This window comes from Lissotriton vulgaris, unplaced genomic scaffold (genome assembly GCF_964263255.1).
Source record: "Lissotriton vulgaris unplaced genomic scaffold, aLisVul1.2 SCAFFOLD_423, whole genome shotgun sequence".
NCBI classification, from domain to species: Eukaryota; Metazoa; Chordata; class Amphibia; order Caudata; family Salamandridae; genus Lissotriton; species Lissotriton vulgaris.
Window position 1 is genome coordinate 659,634 of NW_028247221.1, and position 20,455 is coordinate 680,088.

The 20,455-nt window shown below is 45.8% G+C and overlaps 1 long non-coding RNA gene across 1 annotated transcript in view; it reads right to left on the minus strand.

Annotated features, from left to right (window-relative positions):
* The window catches only part of LOC147665214 (uncharacterized), a 172,262-nt gene that overhangs the window by 36,591 nt on the left and 115,216 nt on the right, over positions 1-20,455 (minus strand). Inside the window, exon 2 of the long non-coding RNA XR_015305017.1 lies at positions 8,726-8,863. This is a non-coding gene — a long non-coding RNA (uncharacterized LOC147665214). The remainder of the gene's footprint in view (positions 1-8,725; positions 8,864-20,455) is intronic.

Here is a 20,455-nt window from a genome sequence, read left to right on the forward strand (position 1 = left end):
TCAGGGGGGCCGCTCTGGCTGTCTGGAGGATGATGTCCCGGTCGCGGAAGTTGAAGATAAGTGCCAATATGGGCTGAGGGGGCGCACCCGGCCGGGGTCTGCCCCCAGGGACACGGGTGGACCCTTTCTACCGAGAAATAGTTGGACAGTCCTCCAGGTTGCAGATGATTCTTGAGCAAGTCCTCTACAAAGAGATCCATTGCAGGACCCCCTCTCCCTCCAGCACTCCCACCATCAACCTCTTTTCGCCTTCTCATTAACTGCAGCTGGATCCCCCAATTCCTTGACATTCACTGACATTCTTTTGTAGAAATTCCAGATTGCACTACCTGAGGAAAATCCAGGTGTAAATCCAGTCCTGGTTTTTCCCCAGATTCCTCCAAAAGGCTTATCTGTTTAACCAACATATTATGCTGGAGTTTAGGAACATCAGGCGATTTAAGTGGGTCTGAACATTTGGACATTTGCAGCCTGCCACAGAGTGAAATGGTTAGTATTGAAGCCTTCATTCCCCTTCTTCCTAGCAAAGATAGGAGAATGGAATCAATATTTACTAAGGGGAGAGTCTTTCCTTTTGTAGTGGAAGGTTGTGGATTCAGTTTTCTCCACCAAGTGTCAGACATCGAAGCATGGCTTTTTCTGCCGCGGTTCTGAATGGCACTTCTCCTGCACTTTACCTGTACAGCACAGCTTATGCTGTAGCCTATAAGGGGACCATTGAAAGAAAAACATTATCTACATATATACCAGTTGCATTCCCTGCTTCAAATTTAATTTTCTGGATCTTATTTTTGGCATGTGGCCTAAAAAGATTAGATGCATAAAACTAGGTCTAACATCTTATGCTGTGCTTGTGATGTTACAGGGGTAAAATGCAGCTGAGATATGTGTCTCATAAGCCATGGTAATATTCATAAAAGGAAAGATCAGGTGTAGCCATATTGCCGGATGTACCATGTTACAACGCATACCGTTACAACTACCTACTATTACAACGCGACCATTACAACGCATACCATTACAACGCATAGCGCTTTGAGGTGCTGGATAGTGGTAAGTATAATTTACTATTCTAACTCCAGTCCCCGTGGACACTAGGGAAGGTGTTGGATAGTAAATTATACTTATTCCCTATCCTAGAGCGCCCCCCAGCGCAATGCGTTGTAATGGTATGCGTTGTAAAAGATGCGTTGTAATAGTAGGTAGTTGTAAAAGATGCGTAGTAACGGGTGTATACCATATTGCCACACAGACTATTTATAAAGGGTGATAATTATCTATTTCAGTATTCCCTTAAAGTTTTGTTTTTCATACCAGATAGATGGTTAACAGATGCTGTCAGAGAAAGGTTTATGGAATCTTAGTAGGTTCCAATCCCGCTGGAACTGTTGGTCTTGCCTGTGATTTTGGTTGGAGGTTCTCGAAGAGGACCAAGGATTGAGTTGTAAGAGCAATTGCATCAATATTCAATTACTTAACTGTCCCATTTTATCGCTGCTGGAAGGAGAAGATGTAATCTACTGATGAAATTCGAGAGGGAATAACATCCAGAGATTGTGAGGAATGTGCAACCAAATCTGATGTGAGTGCTGTGCCAAATGTTCTTCTGATTGATTGACAGTGGGAAACATGAATGAACTCCCGACAATGTTCATGGGATGGCGCTTGTCTTTAGCACAGTCATCTCCAGTATGTTCATATCTAGGCTGATCCTCTCATGGGTAGGCATCAGTAGGATGTATTACCTGCGATGGTCTTCCTTGGGTGCCCTACTCGCAGACATTTTCTCTTTGTTCCTTAGTAAGCCCTTCATCTATAGAGCCTGTCATTTAAGGATCTTGGCCTTTCATCTCTCAGTGGTCCTGAGTATCTATAGAGGCAGGAAATGTAAAACCTCAAGTGATGGGTAACCTGCCTCAGGCATGCCTAGTGCAGTTTCAGGCTGCTGCAAAGGTGGGTATCATCTTTTGATGTCTGTGTAGTCAAGGCCAACCCTGGTAAAAGTGATATTGTCCTGATCTTTCGGAACTGGATGCTCTGTGTTGATGGACAGAATAGTGAAGTCATGATCAAATGAGAAGGCTTTAAAGGCTCTTTAGTGATACAATGCAATAGAAGCAGCTGTAACATTGTGGAAGAGAAGCCTAAGGGAGTCTTTTCCTGGTGCCAAGCTATTCCAGCTTGGCTTTCGGGCAGGCCATTTTGATTTACTTCAGCATTGTGAAGAAATGATTACTTACTTGTTCTACACTGAAGGAATCTTCATTGAAGTCCTAATCGGTAGAATAATTCCCCACTGCATATGGGGACTCCGGATAACTTTCTATCAATATATATCCATATGTCAGTAGAAAGGGTAAAGAGTTCAACATGTCTCTGTGTTGCAGCACACACACCACAAGACTTTCCAAATTCTAGACATTACGTAGTACCCAAAAACCCACCTTAAAACTGTGTGCAGCTTCTTTAACACAAATTGCTGCTGAAATGTTTACATGATGAGGAAAATTGCAGTCTCATCAGCTTATATTTTAAGAGTTAAAAAAACAAAACTCGCCCTTTAAACTTTGTGTGGCTTTCTTTACCCATGATGCACTATACTGTCAGTTGACTCAAAGAGTCATTTCTTTTTTCAATGAATAGTAAAGGCTAGGAAAGAAATGTGGATGTTTTTACACCGGATGCTCAATAAATAAAGTCAGGGAGGAGTGAGGGCTAATAAACTTCAATGAGGATTCCTGTGATAAAGTACCAGAACTAGAAACTCTAACTGACATGAGATACTGGAAGAACTTTCATTACAGAGTCCACAAAGATTCCTCAGAATAGCTTGACCAACACTAGAGTCCGCTTTTCTATCAGAACCAAGATAATAGTGCCTGGAAAAATGTGGCTGAAATGGTCACCTACATTTACCTTATAGAAGGATGTTTCTCAGCCAGGCTGTGGAGCTATTTCCTCCTAGTGGTATGAACTATAGGTTTCTCTGACAGGGGTTTATTAGCCAACTAATAACACAGTGATCTGTATCGTACAATCCAAAAAGAGAAGGATTATATTGAAGTCGATGGATTCTAGTGAATATGTTTCAGAATGCTAAAATTACACGTTTGTTTGGTTTACTTCCAGTCCACAAATGCTTGGAATTAATCCCTATTTCTGATGGCGACCTCAAATTTATATAACAAGACGATCATTCCCACATAAGCGGGAATTATTGAAATGATTACGGTTATTAATGAAGATCCTCTGATGCAAAACCTCATCTCTTCACAGATTTTTCACATTAATAAAATGTGCAAACTATGAAGATATTTTGTACATCCAGCCAGTATTTCATTTAACCACAGGAGAGCGTGTTTTCATAAATAGCTGATGTGAAGACTAGTGAAGGGCAGGTTAGGTGAGAAATACCTGGAATTAGATTCAGGTGTCCTAAAAAATGCAAATGTTTTCAATTAAAAGAAAACCTCAGACAAAAGTGACCTGGGATCCTTGCTCACTCAGCAGAAATCTTCCTTGAAACCTGCTGGTACCGTGGGGCTAAGAAGCTTCTAGAATCTGAGTCCTTGGTGTGATTATGCTCCATTTCCACTTTTAAAATTTTAAGCAAATGAGCACCATTCAACTTTTAAAGTGTATTTTTGAAGGGGTGTTTTCAGTCATTGATAAAAATTGGGTTTCTGGTTGGCTTGGGTATGCACCTAAGTAAGGCAGAACCCACCATTCCATTCAGGGTAAGTAAGTTACACACCAAAGATAACCTATGCTCAACCTCTGGTAGCTTAGCACAGAGCAGTCAGACTTATCATCAGAGGCAATATGTAAAGCGTTTGCACAACACACTCACACCAGTTTCACAATAAATGTAACACAAAAGAGATTCCACACATGAATATATAAAATATGTATCTAGATTGTAGAATTATCATAAGACCAAAGCCTCATAAAACGTAAGTACTGTGCAAATAAAACAATACCTTAAAGATGTTACTTGTTATCCTGAGTAATAAAATGATCGTCAGTGACAAACAACACATTATCAGTGGGTATTTAGTACATGACAAATACCCCACTAGGAAATACATACATGAAGCACGATAACTGTACACATTATGCAATTGCTGACATAGCACACACTATCCTGACAGTGTAGGTATCGAACCAGTATACACTAGAAAACATCAGAGCATGCAATGCAGCAGTTGGCTATGAAATCACAAAAACATCACCAGTAAGAACATAGGGCATAGTAGCACCTGTGTGCCTCCTACAGAGAGTATGGTAATTCAAAGAAGTGATCACAAACGTGGTAAGTTTCTGACTGGGGGGGCCTCCATCGAGGGCTCAACCCGTAATGCAATGCTTAAGTAAATGACCCCAAATCTCACCCTTGCAGGTAAGGGGGGGCACAAACTGTCGAATTCAGCGGTGAGTCCTCACTGGGTCTCCTACATGCAGCTTTGCAGAAGGCAGCTGTTTGCGCGCGCAAGGTGCAGCTGCTGAACCCAATGCCGCTTTCCCATGCAACATAGCCACTCTGGACCTACAGCATGGCTGGAGCCCTCCTCTCAGTCCGCTGTTACTAATGCCAAGACAGAGCCGCTGCAAGGAGCGCTGGCAGATTTTCTGGCAAGCCGAGTTATTCTGTTCTGAAGTACTTGTTTGAAGAGCAGCCGCTCTGGACGACAGCTTAACAATGCCAAGACCACTCGGGTCTCCCAAGATCACGAGGTTAGAGAAGAGTGTGTTGGCACTCCCATTAGGGGAAATGCTGTTACTCAGTGGGCTGACCTTCTTCTTGATCGTTGGCGGCCTTGTTTACAAGACCCACAGTCTTGGGAGGTACGCCTCACACGCTGCTGTCGTTGAGCACCCAGGCAGGAGCACTAAAGGCGAACTCCACGTTCCATCAGTATTTTAAAGAGGGAAGGCGCTCACCCACTGCAGTCCCAGGCAAGGGCACTCACAGCGAGCTCTGCACTGTAGTGGGGCTTTAAAGGTAACAATCGCTCACCATGCACTGTGGGATAGAAGAAAAAATGAGGCGCTCTCCCTGTACCGGGTATCAAAATAGTGTAAAATGAAGCGCTCCCTAGGCACTATACTATTAGAGACAAGGAGCACAACCAGCACCCACCATGCACTGGGCTTCCCTGGGAGAACACGGGGGGAGAAGCACCAGGCAGGCAGCAGTAGGCAGAGATACTAACACAGACAGTCCAGCAGTCTTGATGGCGATCTCTCTGGTCAGTGCTACAGTGTCCTTGCAGAACAGAGTCAGGAAGCAGCTGGCAGCAGGGAAACAAGCAGGAAAGCAATCCAGTGAGTCCTTTAAGCCAAACAGCAAGTAGCAAGTAGCAGGTAGCCGGTAGCCGGGCAATAACAGAAGTGCAGTCCAGATGAGTCCTTTGTCCAGTGCAGCAATCCTTCTAACAGAGGTTCAGTTCCAGTTCCAAAAGTGCTCTAAAACCATGGGGTCAGAGCCACTGTACTTATATTCAAAATGTCTTTGAACTAGGGGGCACTTCAACAGAAACCTTACAAGTGCCCAACACTCCCTTTCAATCCTTATCCTGGCTCCAGATGTACAGTAGGGGGTAATCAAGCTGTTTGTGTGAGGGCAGAAAATATACACACATAAGTGTGCCCTGCCTCTCTCTCTCCCAGCCCAGGAAGATTATCAGTATGCAGATCCACCCAGCTCCTCCTGTGTGATGGCTGTCTGGAAAGTATCCACAAAATGTAGCTCTCAACCATGCCCAGACATGGATTGGAATGAGGCTGCAAAGGACACAGAGTTATAAGCACAGAGAAATGACCACCTCCTAAAAGTGGCATTTACTAGTAATACATAACTCCATCCACACCAGTAAGTGTGCTTTATCACTACCATTCTAAACATGCCAAACATGGCAGCACTACTCCTTTCAGATAAGGAATTACCACTTAAACATATATAAGAAAATTCCCAGTGCTAGCCTATGAGAGAAGTAGGCCTCACAGTAGTGAGAAACAAAATAGGGTGTTTGTCACTACCAGGACATGCCACACAATAAAGGAACACATCCTACCATTCACCTACACAGCACCTTGCCCATAGGACTACCTAGGGCCTACCTTAGGGGTGACCTACATGTCGTAAAAAGAGGAGTTTAAGGCTTGGCAAGTAGTTTTAAATGTCAAGTCAGTGTGGCAGTGAACTGCACATGCAGGCCCTGCAGTGGGAGGCCTGAGACAGGTTTGAAAGGCCACGTCTGTGAATGGCGCAGGCCCCGCTGCAGGCCAATTAGTTGTATTTAGTTTACAGACCCTGGGTATATGGTATACCACTTTACAAGGGACTTACAAGTAAATTAAATAGACAAAACAGGTGTAAACCAATCATACCATGTTTTAAGGACAAGAGCATATGCCAAGAGTCCTAAAGTCAACAAAAAGAGGGTCAGAAACATAGGAGGAAGAAGGCAAAACGTTTGGGGATAACTCTGCAAAAAGGGCCAGGTCCAACAGTCATCAACTCGTCGTGCCCGGCTGCTGCTGGCCCTGGCAGCGCCTGGGGCTCTGAGCAACGATAAATGCGGGAAAAACATAAAAATCGCAAGCCCAGGATATCTCACTTCGCCCAACTAGCCTCACTCCTACCATCCGAGCCAGAAGTGTGAATGGCTTATCCAGGCTCCCGACCCGGACAAGAAAATTATGATCAACTTCAACCCACACTTCGACCTGGAGGACCGAGAATGCAAGTAGGACTACGTGGAGATAATCGAGGGAGAAAATGCCAATGGGAGGCTTTTGGGGAAGTTCTGTGGTAAGTTTGCTCCCTCTCAACTAGTTTCGTCTGGACCCTCCATGTTCATCGCATTTGTCTCCGATTTCGAAACTCATGGAGCTGGGTTCTCCATCTGCTATGAAATCTACAAAACAGGGTCGGAATGTTCCAGAAACTTCACGGCGCCGAATGGAGTGATCAAGTCCCAGAGGTTCCCCGAGAAGTATCCGAATAACCTGGAATGCACGTACATTATTTTTGACCCCAAAATGGCAGAAATGATATTGGAGTTTGAAAGCTTTGACATGGAGGGGGACACCAATCCCCCCAAGGAGCGTACTGCTGTATGACCGGTTGGAAATCTGGGATGGATTGCCTGATGTCGTTCCACACATAGGTCGTTACTGTGGGCAGACCAACCCAGCCCGGATTCACTCCTCCACTGGCATTCTTGCTTTGAGCTTTTTCACCGACAGCGCCACCGTTATGTAGGGATTCACCGCTAACTACACTGTCTTACAGGAAAGTGGAACTGAAGAGTGCAAGGAACCACTTGGTATGGAATCCAGAGAAATTGATTCAAACCAGATCACAGTTTCAACCCAATACAGCACCAACTGGTCCGCCGAAATGTCACGGCTCAATTACCCTGAGAATGGATGGACTCCTAGAGAAGATTCCATTAAGGAGTGGATACAGGTTTTCAAGCACCTTCTTTGATGCCTTTAAATTTGAGATGGGGTCCAAACTCAGTGATCTGAGGGCAGATGCTGACTCTGTGAGGACCTGCACCCTTGACCTTGAGGCGAATGCCCGCGCTTCTCTTGATTCCTTTAAATCGGCCCCTTAGCCTTCCTCGCTCCATCCACCTTGTCCCCTTTGTTGCCCTTATCCTTCCTTGCTCCATCCACCTTGTCCCCTATGTTCTTTAAATGCTTTTCTTGATACTTATGTAACTTTTAACTGATGTAAATTGCAATATTATTGTTCCTCATGTAAAGCACTCTGATTCCATCGGGTCTAGCCAGCGCTATATAAAACTCATTAATTAAATATGTTCCCATTTAGTACTCTTTCTCTCTTTGTCTACTTCCCTAGCCCCTATCCAGTCTCTGCTTAATCTCTCCCCTTACCTGCTACTCTGCCTAGCCCCCTGTCCTTTGCGCCCTTTGACTTAGCACTCCTTCTCCCCTTGTTGGGGAAAGATCCAATATTTATACTCTGGAGTCTCAGCGAACCCGCTGAGAGTGGCCACTGTGCCAAGGGAGCCACTCACAGCTGAGGTATGGTATGGCACCCCTTGCCAAAGCACTCCCTCTCCCCTTTTTGGGGAAGCATCCAGTATGTAGGCCTTGGAGTCTCAGAGACCCCTCTGGGAGAGTCCACTGCGTAAAGGGAGCCTTTTGCAACAGAGATAGGGAAGTGATACTATGTCCCCTGGGATCACAGCTTACTGGACTTTGGACGTTGCTTTGAATCGTCTACCGGTTTGTTTCCCCGTCGCCCTTCCCCTCCTCTTTCCATGCTGTGTCTCTCACCCTCCCCCCTCTTTCCCACCTTCATTATCTGTCTACTTCCCCTGCTCCTACCCTCCCTCCCCTGAATCTCTCCCCTTGCCTGCTTTTCCCCTTACTTATTTGTGCTTATTGTTTATCTCAACCTTACAAGTAAATATGTTGCCATTCTCTTATAACTGTGTAACCTTTGTAATGATGTAACCTGTAACTATGATCTGATACTCATGTAAAGCGCTCTGATACCTCTGGGTCCAGCCAGCGCTATATAAAACCTTTTAAATAAATATGTAGAAAACAAACACAAAATATTAGTTCCCATACACATGCATTCTTTTCAAAATGATTTTCAAAAATAAAAATAAGAATATTAGAGGACATTTCATGATGGATAAGCAATATGTAATATTACATATTTTATCAGAAAGTGACATACCATGTGGTGCTAGATGACGAGAAGGGTGAGGACGGCAGACCAGAAGCATATTCGTCTACATCCAAAATTTTGTTGTCTTTATCCCATTTTTCTGACCCAAGCAATGTTTAATTTGTGCCTGCAGATGATTTCTTCGTCCTGCAAATAGCAAACAGGTATAATATGATTATCAGCCTCCAACACTGGCAAGAACAAGCACAACTATTTAAGCATATCTATAAGGATATGACAAAATGTTTAAGCAATTTTACCTTTTATCTTCTATTTCCATTCACAGTACATATGCCATGTGCTACAGTGGTGGTATGCTAGTGATAAATGCACTTCAAGCTTAAGTACATTTATGATCCAGATGGCTCAACAACTCACTTTCTCTCTTTGGATAGTAAAGGATTCCTGTGGTGAAGAAATATGCTAAATCTCTGGAATGTTCCCAATCACAATTCCCTATCCTGAACTGTAAGGGAAGGAGCAGAGCAAAGGCAACTTGGCAAGTCCTGGGGTGAATCATGAGCCAAAAACGTTTTTGGACGATGACTCTGAGGACAAAGTCAAGAGTGCACAATTATCACTTTTCACTATGTGTGTTCTTCACAGTTGGTGATGACAACAATGTCATAGAAACCAAAGAAAAGACCTAGGACCTGATTATGAGTTGGCGGTCCGATAGACCGCCAAACCCATGCTGGCGTTGCAGGCAGTACCACACCGGCGGTCATACCTCCCCATTATGAGTTTGTCAGTCGGACCGACAAAAGACAACCACCCAGGGATCTGTGATCCCTCAGTGGTGTTGCAGTGGTGTCAGGCCGCAATATGATGGAGGTGCCACTGTGGCACCACCAAGCATATTGCAAGTTTGGTCACATCCACCAAAAGGTAGCGATGAGGAAACTATGGGGTCCCTACAGGGCCCCCTGTTGCCTCAGGGCCAGGAGATGCATGCAGGGGGGCACATGTTGTGCCCCCTGTCTGCATATACCCCCTTTTCTTGGACAGCATGGATTTAATAGTCCATGCCATGGAGGAACATGCTTTGGCGTTCCCATTGCAGTTCCTTTCTCAGGCTCACCGCCTGGGTCCGCCAAAGCACCACCAGCCAGACCAGGAGAAAACTCCTAATCTGGCAGGCGGTCAGCAGTCAAGTTTGGTGGTGTGCGAGCAGGGCACTGGCATGGCAGCCTGCTCCCACACCGCCAAACTCGTAAACAGGCCCCAAGACATAAAGAAATGCTATGATTGCAGAGTTTTGAGAAAAATTATGCAGTGAAAAATGTGCACTTTGTGACTGGTGTGTATTCTGTAATTCACGTCCTAGAGGCTTATTGAAGGGTGCCTGGCCTTTATGTATAGTGAACATTGGCAACATATCTAATAAACTAGTGGTTCTGTTCTAAATCTCTTGGCAAAACGCTTCTCTTATGGGTGTAAAATATCCTTGACATCCTGAGTCTTGCCTCGCTATCAGCTATTCAAATAGGATACCATTATACAAAATTCTACCTTGCTTGTCAAGCATGTCCTACTTAAGCAGCCATTCTGAATAATAAAATACTTCTTACAATGAAGAATGTTACAAAAGAAATGACTTATAGTTTGGTTTAGAAAACAATCTTACTACTTCATTAACATGATAAGAAACATGCTTGACTTTATTTTGAAAGGAAGAAGTATTTCAAGCTGGGATTATCTGTCTTCACAACTATAATTTATGTACATAGGTTATTTACATGACATGAAGCAAATATACAACAAAATTAGTAGCGGATCTGAGCCACAGTAAGGATCTGGGACAACGTACAATATAAAGCAGTGCAACTTTTACTTCTTAAGAGTTAAACAGCATTTTGTGATGCTTCACTAAATTTGTTTGGATCACTGGCACAATATTGTGGTAAAGAATATCATTGACAAAAAATGTTGTACACAATATTGTGTTCCAATACTTATAATGGTAAGTACACAAATATTGGGGGGGAATATCTTTGAAACTAATATCTTCCCAAAATATACAAAATATAGAATTGTAATATAAAAAAAACAATATATATATATATATATATATATATATATATATATATATACATATATATATATATATATATATATACTAGCAGCCCGCCCCGGCTTTGCCCGGGGCAGAAGGGGGCTGGGGGCAGCATTTTAAGCCTCTGTGCACCCCCCCGACATTGCCCAGTCCGCATCCCTCTCGCCTCCCGCCCCGACATTGGCCATTCCGCCTCCCGCCTCCCGCCTTAAGCCTTGTGCCTTGAGCCTCCCGCCGGCCGCCCCCCGCCCCAACATTGGGCATAGCGCCTACCACCTCCCGCCTCCCGCCTTGCGCCTTGCGCCTTGCGCCTTGCGCCTTGAGCCTTCCGCCCGCCTCCCGCCCCCCGCCCCGGCTTTGTAACCCCCCAGGTCCCGACTTACCTCATCCGCCGCTCCTCCCTACGCTGGAGTGTTTACCTCTCCACTGCTTGACGGCTTGTCAGCTACCTCATCCGCTGCTCCTCCCCGCGCTGCCACTGCTCCTCCGCTTCTCGCCGCTCCGCAGCTCCTCCCCGCGCTCATGTTCTCCCCTCTTCCTGTTGCTGGTGAACTCCGCTCCTACCCTCACGCAGACGCTCCTCCCGGCACTCATGTCCTCGCTCTTCCTGTTGCTCGTGAACAACGCTACTCCCCTCACGCTTCCGTCGCGGCCGGTGCTACTTGCAAGGGACTACTTTATTTTTATTTCTAAATATTTTAAACAACGTTTATTTTTAATTTTTATGTAGCCTATATCCTTCTGCTTGCCCTGAGGTTTTCTAAGATGTCTTGGGTGTTCAGATTGGTGGTGTAGTTTTCGAGTTTACCTGGCTCAAAGGTGCAAGTTCTCTCTTTATAATAGTAGTATAGATATACATATATATATTTTTCTCCAAACACCAAGGTTGCCCCTAGAGATGCCTCACACAGTGAGGGATGCAGCACACCACATTGCAGGCAGCAAATCGATCCGCAGGTTGCCTGACATCCAAACAGCCAAACGCGTTTCAAGCTTCAAGGAGCTCTTGATCTCTAGGGGCAACCTTGGTGTTTGAATAATGAGCGGCTTGCCCGGCCGCGAGATGCCCCTATGTCTTCGCCGAATCCAGCGTGCTGGGATACACCAGCGCGAGGAATGGAAAGTGGGGGGCCTCGCATGCAGAGATATTAGCACCGAGACGCAGTGTCTGCTTGACATTCACCGTACACGGATGTTTGATTTTAGTGAAGGCACAAGCGCCAGCCACTTGGTGAAAGAAGAGCCAGGAGTCTATAGTGGCTATACTTTGGACTATATGTACCAGCATGCCCATTTCCATTACGCCCACTGGGGCGGGACTTTCCACAATTAAAGAGCGTGTTCTCAGTGGCTGTTTCTTGCCGTATCAAATTACATCAAATAATAAAATTAAATAGATCCTACTAACTGTTAATACTATATATACAAATATATATTTTTTGCTAAACGGCCCATTTTTTGCTAAACGTCAGCCACGTCCCGATCATGGTACGTTAAGGTGTGTAAATGGCAGGCGTCGCATTAAATGGTCAATGGTAAATCAAGACACCTTGTATTCTAATATAACTAGCGCATGTGAAGAGGAGCTGTCCGTTTGTCTTTCATCTGATTCAATCCCTTCGAACATTTTGTTTAGGTTTGAGGGGTTGGTCGCTAAAATTGGTTCCATGCTCACAGTGCCAATAAGGGGTCATAGTGAGAATAACTCTAAATGGTTTGATCATAACTGTTCAAAGGCAAGCAGGGACTTGAAACTGGCATTAAAAACCAAACCAAGGGATCAGGAATTGATAAAAAATCTTCGCATGGCCTACAGGAAAACAATAGCCATTAGAAAAAAAGAAATTAAGGCAAATGTTATTGAATCCCTTCTAGACCCATCTGTGTTGGGGAATAGCAGCAAGTTTTGGCAAATAATTAACAAACCTATGTTTGACAACCCAAACGACACAGCTATTGGAACAAACATCCCTGAGGGGGAGTGGGTGTCCCATTTTAGTACAATTTTTAAGAGCAATGAGCAACGGGAAGCTACCGACCTTTTAATTCCTACTGTGACCCCACTGTGCTTTACAGTACAAGAGACCATTAGGGGTATACAGGGTCTAACAGTCAACAAGGCCCCGGGTCCGGATGGTTTACCACCGGACCTGTTTAAGTCCAGTATCCCGTTTTGGGCCCCGGTCCTTACGGCTGTAATAAATGCAGCGGCAATAACTGGTTGCCCAAGAATTTGGGGCCTCTCGACTATAGTCCCCATCTTTAAGAAGGGTGACCGCAGTAGCCCGTTATGTTACAGGCCAATTTCTTTACTGAATTCAGTAGTTAAAGTGGTGGGGGGAGTAATTCTTAACAGGTTATCTATTTGGGCCAAAGAAAATAAAATCCTTTCACCCATACAATACGGGTTTAGACCGGATCACTCGACCATCACGCAGTGTCTGAACCTATACCTTATCCTAAGCAAGTATACATTGGCGAGACAGGGTACCGTCTATATGGCCTTCATGGACCTGTCGTCCGCGTTCGACTGCGTAGACAGAAGCCTATTATGGGCCACCTTGCTGAGAATGGGTGTAGAGAGGAACCTTGTCAATTTCCTCGCTGACCTGCATACAGACACTAGGGCGAACGTCCGCTACTCTCAAGACCTTAAGGTAACGGATGAATTTAAAATTAATCGGGGTGTCCGACAAGGTTGCATTTTGGCCCCATTCTTATTTAACTTGTATATTAATGAACTGGAGGAATCACTTTTACTGGTAGAAGCAGATTACCCCTTAGTCGAGCGCAGAGGGGTACCTGTTCTACTTTACGCCGACGATGCTGTTCTTATTTCTAGAACAGCAAACGGCCTCCAGAAACTTTTAAACTCCTTCCACAAATTTATGGAGTCACGTGGTTTAAGTATAAATAACTCCAAGTCCTTCGTTCTGAAAGCAGGTAAGGGCACTCTGAAACCTGGTCACTTCAGTTTAAACGGGGAAAAAATCCCATCAACCAACTCCTTCTCTTACCTCGGGGTCCTGATAGATCAAAAGTTAACATGGGGGCCAGCAGTCTCCAAAAAGAAGGGTGAAACTATAAGGGTCAATGCGGCCATCCTCGGCTTTGCAAAAAAGATCGGCAATTGCCCGTTGGCCGCACTGCTTAAATTGTACCAGGCAAAAAGCGTTGCTATTGCCTGTTATGGGAGCGAGCTGTGGGGCTATTGCAAGGTCAAAGACCTAGAGGTCGCAGAAAATAACTTCTTAAAAAAGATCTTAAGATTGCCCAGGGGTATTGGGAATTACTCAGTACACGAGGAGCTGGGGGTCCCCTTCCTAGGTGACAGAATAGCAATAAGCCCAGTCTTATGCTGGCTGAAATGTTGGCTAAACAACGAAATCCCACTAACACATTCCCTACTGAAAGAAGCTCTACAGTTAGACGGGAGATTTAAGGTACCGTGGGTAAAGTATATAAAGGACAGCTTAACGGCAATAGGCCGACGTGATCTGTTTTATGCCCCAATACAATTAGAAAATCTGATGTGAACCTGGTCAAGAATGCCATAGTTTTGTTAAGATGTACCGATAGGGAAGAGGTTGAGACACAGAAGGCCAGTGTCAGGAAACATCTACTGCTAAAAACATGCTTGCAAATAGAACCTTACCTGACATGGCCTATGTCCAGCTATGAGCGGTTCCTTTTAATAAGGTTCCGTTTTGACCTCTATCACCTTCTACTGGCATTCCCAAGTGGTGCTCAGCGGGGCGAAGTGTTGCCAGCTTGTGGCTGCGACGGGAAGTCTCCTCAAGATCTGGCACACTTCCTTTTTATCTGCCCTTACTACTCTACCCCACGGAACTTATATCTTAAACCGTGTCTTAAAAAATTGAGCTTCACACAAATTAAACCCGCACTCTACTACCTACAACTACTGAATATTGACTGTACCCTGTTTATTTGTAATTTTTTTAAAAAAGCCATCTGCTTTAGGAAAAGTATGGACGGCTAACCATGATGTAAAAAATGTGTTGGTGATTTTTAAGCTTACAGTTATTTATATTTTTAAGTATATACTTTCCTTGCTTTATTGCCTGATATATTGTACTGTCTATTGTGTCATTAATTGCCTTTGATAATGAACTGTAACTGTTTTAACTGTGTGATTTTAAAAATGAACTTTTATGATTGTAAAATCTACAATCAAATAAAGATTATGAATTGAATTGAATTACAAATATATACTTATATAAACACATACATATGTGTGCGTGTGTATATATATATATATATATATATATATATATATATATATATTTAGAGTGTAACACAATTATTAAATATTTATATTTAAAATTATATTAATTTTATTTGCCTTAATATTTAAAATGTACTACTGTAAAAAGCATATATATTGAGATATGTATATACACCAAATTGACACAGAATTAAAAACACAGAAAAAAATTAAAAAACAGCTCAATTACAAAAGATATGAATTAATTTAGCCAAAGAGTACAATATAACAAATTTAAAAAACACACATTTCCAAAAAACGCTTTAAACAATAAAATAAAGAGAGAATAAAAACAAATGATATAAAATATAACAAATAAACAAATACTACTATAAAATGCATTTATTCAATATTAGGAAAAGTATTGAAGTCTGAAAATATTAGATATACTATTCCCACTCTAGTTTATGCAACAGTAGGGAAAGTTTTGTACTTTGGAGGGGTTAGATTTACTATTCCTGCTCCAGTCAAAATAACAGTCGGGAAGATATTGGATTTCGAAGAGGTTAAATTTACTATTACCACACCAAACTGCACAGCAGTAGGAAAAGTTTTACTTTGGAGGAGTTAAATTTACTATTCCTACTCCAGTCAGTTCAACAGTAGGAAAAGTGTTGTACTTTGGAGAGTTTAAATTTACGATTACTACTCGAATCAATGCAACAGTAGGGACTATACTTCACTTTAAATGCAGTACCTATATGATTAACCTTATTAATGTAGAAAAATATTAAACTCCTTGTTGGACTTGGCCCTTTTGGCAGGTTCACCCCTGAACTTTTTACCTTTAATAATGACATGATGTTAGTTGATTTCTGGTCTCTGCGCACTTTAGCACCGTGGCCGAGTGTAAAGTGTGTGCGCTCTCTGAGTGTGTGTGTGGTGAGATTGGCCTGCCCTCCCATAGGAATGTATGGGGAATATGTGTGTCCATGGTATTTCCTGATGTGTGGGGAGTGCAGGGTCGAGTTTGGTATGTGCGAACTCATGAGATTAAATGCTGCGCGATGATGTGTGCAGATTTATTGCTTCTAGTGGAGAAGTGCCACTTTTAGAAGTTGGCAAGTTTGTGGAGTGAATGTGAATTGACTGTCTGACTTGTGATTGGCTGGAGCTGGCTGGTGTGCTTGGCTCCAGGAGTCAGCATGGGTCTGCCCGGTGGTGAATGGGGAGATCTGCATGTAGATGGGAGGGAGGAGTTACACCTGGGACCTGAATAGGGCTGGGCCTTCCCTCCACAATGCTTGCTCCACCCCCTGTGGGGTGACTGATGTCCCTGGCCTGTCCTGTGAATAGGGAGAGGGGCTGAGCAAAACAAAGTGCTCCAAAACCAGTTGCATCTGGTTCGCCCCTTGCCTGCACCTTTGGGGATAAAGGATTTCTGTGTATAAAAAGGGACTGTGACCCCATGTTAAATGTTCTTGTTCCTGACTTGAATCTTACAGGGGCGTGCTGCTGCTGGGGCCCAGGGAAAGGCTTGCCTCCCTGGGCCCTGCCCTGCCCCTGGATGCCTGGAGGACTTCTTGGGGACCCATCTGCCTTGTCTGGGATGGCTGGGGGACTTTTCCTTGCCCTGGGACACTTTTTGCTTTGCCTTTCAAGTCTCCAGGACCTTGATGCACCTTTTAGCGCCCTGGGAGCGCTGTGTGCATTCTTCTTGTTAATCCCTTATCTTGAGGGAGCCTACCCCTCACTGCTGCATTTATAATGGCAAAAACAACAGGTGATGGACCGAATGTGGATCAATGTCACACACTCACCCCAGTCCAAAGATCTGGGCCCAAATCCATTGTTTTTTTGCACTCCACACCACCTTGGGTTAGACAATGGCGATATGCAAATCAGCTCTGACCCTGTGCCCCATGGGAACAGTCCAGTCCAAACTACAAAAGCCATGTCCTTCCCAGAACGGAATCAAGCATCCGAGGACCGGACCGGTTTCGAGGTAACACCTCTCATCAGCCCGGCTAGCTTGACTCCAGTGGTGTGGAGTGCCTGGGACCCACGTCTGGGCATCCCCAGCGCACTTAGGGCGGAATATGCAAAAACAACAGGTGATGGACCGAACGTGGATCAATGTCACACACTCACCCCAGTCCAAAGATCTGGGCCCAAATCCATTGTTTTTTTACACTCCACACCACCCTGGGTTAGACAATGGCGGAATATGCAAAAACAACAGGTGATGGACCGAAACAATGGATTTGGGCCCAGATCTTCGGACTGGGGTGAATGTGTGACATTGATCCACATTCTGTCCATCACCTGTTTTGTTTGCAACTGCCGCCATAAGTGCGCTGGGGATGCTCAGACGTGGGTCCCAGGCACTCGACACCACTGGAGTCAAGCTAGCCGGGCTGATGAGAGGTGTTACCTCGAAACCGGTCCGGTCCTCAGATGCTTGATTCCGTTCTGGGAAGGACATGGCTTTTGTAGTTCGGACTGGACTGTTCCCATGGGGCACAGGGTCAGAGCTGATTTGCATATCGCCATTGTCTAACCCAGGGTGGTGTGGAGTGCAAAAAAATGATGGATTTGGGCCCAGATCTTTGGACTGGGGTGAGTGTGTGACATTGATCCACATTCGGTCCATCACCTGTTGTGTTTGCATATTCTGCCCTAAGTGCGCTGGGGATGCCCAGACGTGGGTCCCAAGCACTCCACACCACTGGAGTCAAGCTAGCCGGGCTGATGAGAGGTGTTACCTCGAAACCGGTCCGGTCCTCGGATGCTTGATTCCGTTCTGGGAAGGACATGGCTTTTGTAGTTCGGACTGGACTGTTCCCATGGGGCACAGAGTCAGAGCTGATTTGAATATCACCATTGTCTAACCCAGGGTGGTGTGGAGTGCAAAAAAATGATGGATTTGGGCCCCAATCTTTGGACTGGGGTGAGTGTGTGACATTGATCCACATTCGGTCCATCACCTGTTGTGTTTGCATATTCCGCCCTAAGTGCGCTGGGGATGCCCAGACGTGGGTCCCAGGCACTCCACACCACTGGAGTCAAGCTAGCCGGGCTGATGAGAGGTATTACCTCGAAACCGGTCCAGTCCTCGGATGCTTGTTCCGTTCTGGGAAGGACATGGCTTTTGTAGTTCGGACTGGACTGTTCCCATGGGGCACAGGGTCAGAGCTGATTTGCATATCACCATTGTCTAACCCAGGGTGGTGTGGAGTGCAAAAAAACGATGGATTTGGGCCCAGATCTTTGGACTGGGGTGAGTGTGTGACATTGATCCACATTCGGTCCATCACCTGTTGTGTTTGCATATTCCGCCCTAAGTGCGCTGGGGATGCCCAGACGTGGGTCCCAGGCACTCCACACCACTGGAGTCAAGCTAGCCGGGCTGATGAGAGGTGTTACCTCGAAACCGGTCCGGTCCTCGGATGCTTGATTCCGTTCTGGGAAGGACATTGCTTTTGTAGTTCTGACTGGACTGTTCCCATGGGGCACAGGGTCAGAGCTGATTTGCATATCGCCATTGTCTAACCCAGGGTGGTGTGGAGTGCAAAAAAACGATGGATTTGGGCCCAGATCTTTGGACTGGGGTGAGTGTGTGACATTGATCCACATTCGGTCCATCACCTGTTGTGTTTGCATATTCCGCCCTAAGTGCGCTGGGGATGCCCAGACGTGGGTCCCAGGCACTCCACACCACTGGAGTCAAGCTAGCCGGGCTGATGAGAGGTGTTACCTCGAAACCGGTCCGGTCCTCGGATGCTTGATTCCGTTCTGGGAAGGACATGGCTTTTGTAGTTCGGACTGGACTGTTCCCATGGGGCACAGGGCCAGAGCTGATTTGCATATCGCCATTGTCTAACCCAGGGTGGTGTGGAGTGCAAAAAAACGATGGATTTGGGCCCAGATCTTTGGACTGGGGTGAGTGTGTGACATTGATCCACATTCGGTCCATCACCTGTTGTGTTTGCATATTCCGCCCTAAGTGCGCTGGGGATGCCCAGACGTGGGTCCCAGGCACTCCACACCACTGGAGTCAAGCTAGCCGGGCTGATGAGAGGTGTTACCTCGAAACCGGTCAGGTCCTCGGATGCTTGATTCCGTTCTGGGAAGGACATGGCTTTTGTAGTTCGGACTGGACTGTTCCCATGGGGCACAGGGTCAGAGCTGATTTGCATATCGCCATTGTCTAACCCAGGGTGGTGTGGAGTGCAAAAAAATGATGGATTTGGGCCCAGACCTTTGGACTGGGGTGAGTGTGTGACATTGATCCACATTCGGTCCATCACCTGTTGTGTTTGCATTTATAATGGCAGCGCCGGTGCCCACCCCGCTTATTTGAAATGTGTAATTTTGCAGGTGCTCACCCTGCATTATGCCCGCTTATTTGCTGATTCCCAGTGCGCAGGTGCCCACCCCACATCATAGTTTTCTTTCTTAAATTACGGCGGGTGCCCACCACACTTATGGGAGCCCTAGTGGGTGCCACCCTGCTTGCCATATTCATTCTTAGTCTCGAGGGAGCCTACCCATCGTTTTGCCCAAGAGAAGAAATCACCGCCGCAGCCCGTATGGCCGCACTGGAAGTCAGGCGAACTTCATCCGGGACTTGGGCGAGGCCTGCGGCTGGGCCTGCAGAAGAGGAAGTAGCTGAGTGGTGCGAGGCTCCCATGCGCTGGAGGGAGCCCCGGAAGAAGAGTGAGCCCGGAGCCTTGAGGGCTCTACCTCCCAAGTCCCGGTCCCGAGATGGGGGACCGGGTGAAGCCGGGCAAGTTGTGAAGGCAGGGCTCTCGTGAAGAGAAAGAGCGCCGCAAGTGCCGCCGCTGATGTCCTGAGGAGGGGGCACGAGGCACATTTGTCAGTGCCTCCCCCCCTGCACAACGAGAGAGGAGTAGTCCTTTGCGCCGGAGCCCGGTTTGTAAGGGCTGGGTAGGGGACATGGTGGCATCCGGCTCCCTGAGGGAGCAGATCCTGTTGGCTGTGCCAGTACAAGGCACAGAGTCAGAGCGGCCCGTGTGCTTAGTGGGCCGCTCTAATGATTGGGCATTTCTTTTTCTTAGAGGGCCCCCGTGGGGGTCCCAAGGCCCCATTTGCCGATGCTGCCCATGATGGGCATTTGTCACCAACATTATTCCCAGAGCCCCGTGTGGCTCCAACGCTGTCCCTAGATACCTTAAAAGCGCCAATGCGCTCCACAGCGCTTGGGGGGAAAAGTCTTCCACTCCAGTTGGTGCATAATTTGTTCAGGAGCCAGAGGGCTCCTAGAGACATGTTTATTTCAGTGCCTAGAGAGTCCAACCTGTGGCGCAGTTTGTTCAAGGACCAGCGAGGGCCCATGCCGCATTTTACTCTCCATCTGCCCAGCAAGTAGTCGGCAGCTGCACCGTTTAGGCATTTCTTTCAGGGGACATGTTCTTTGGAATCTAGGAGTGAGTCG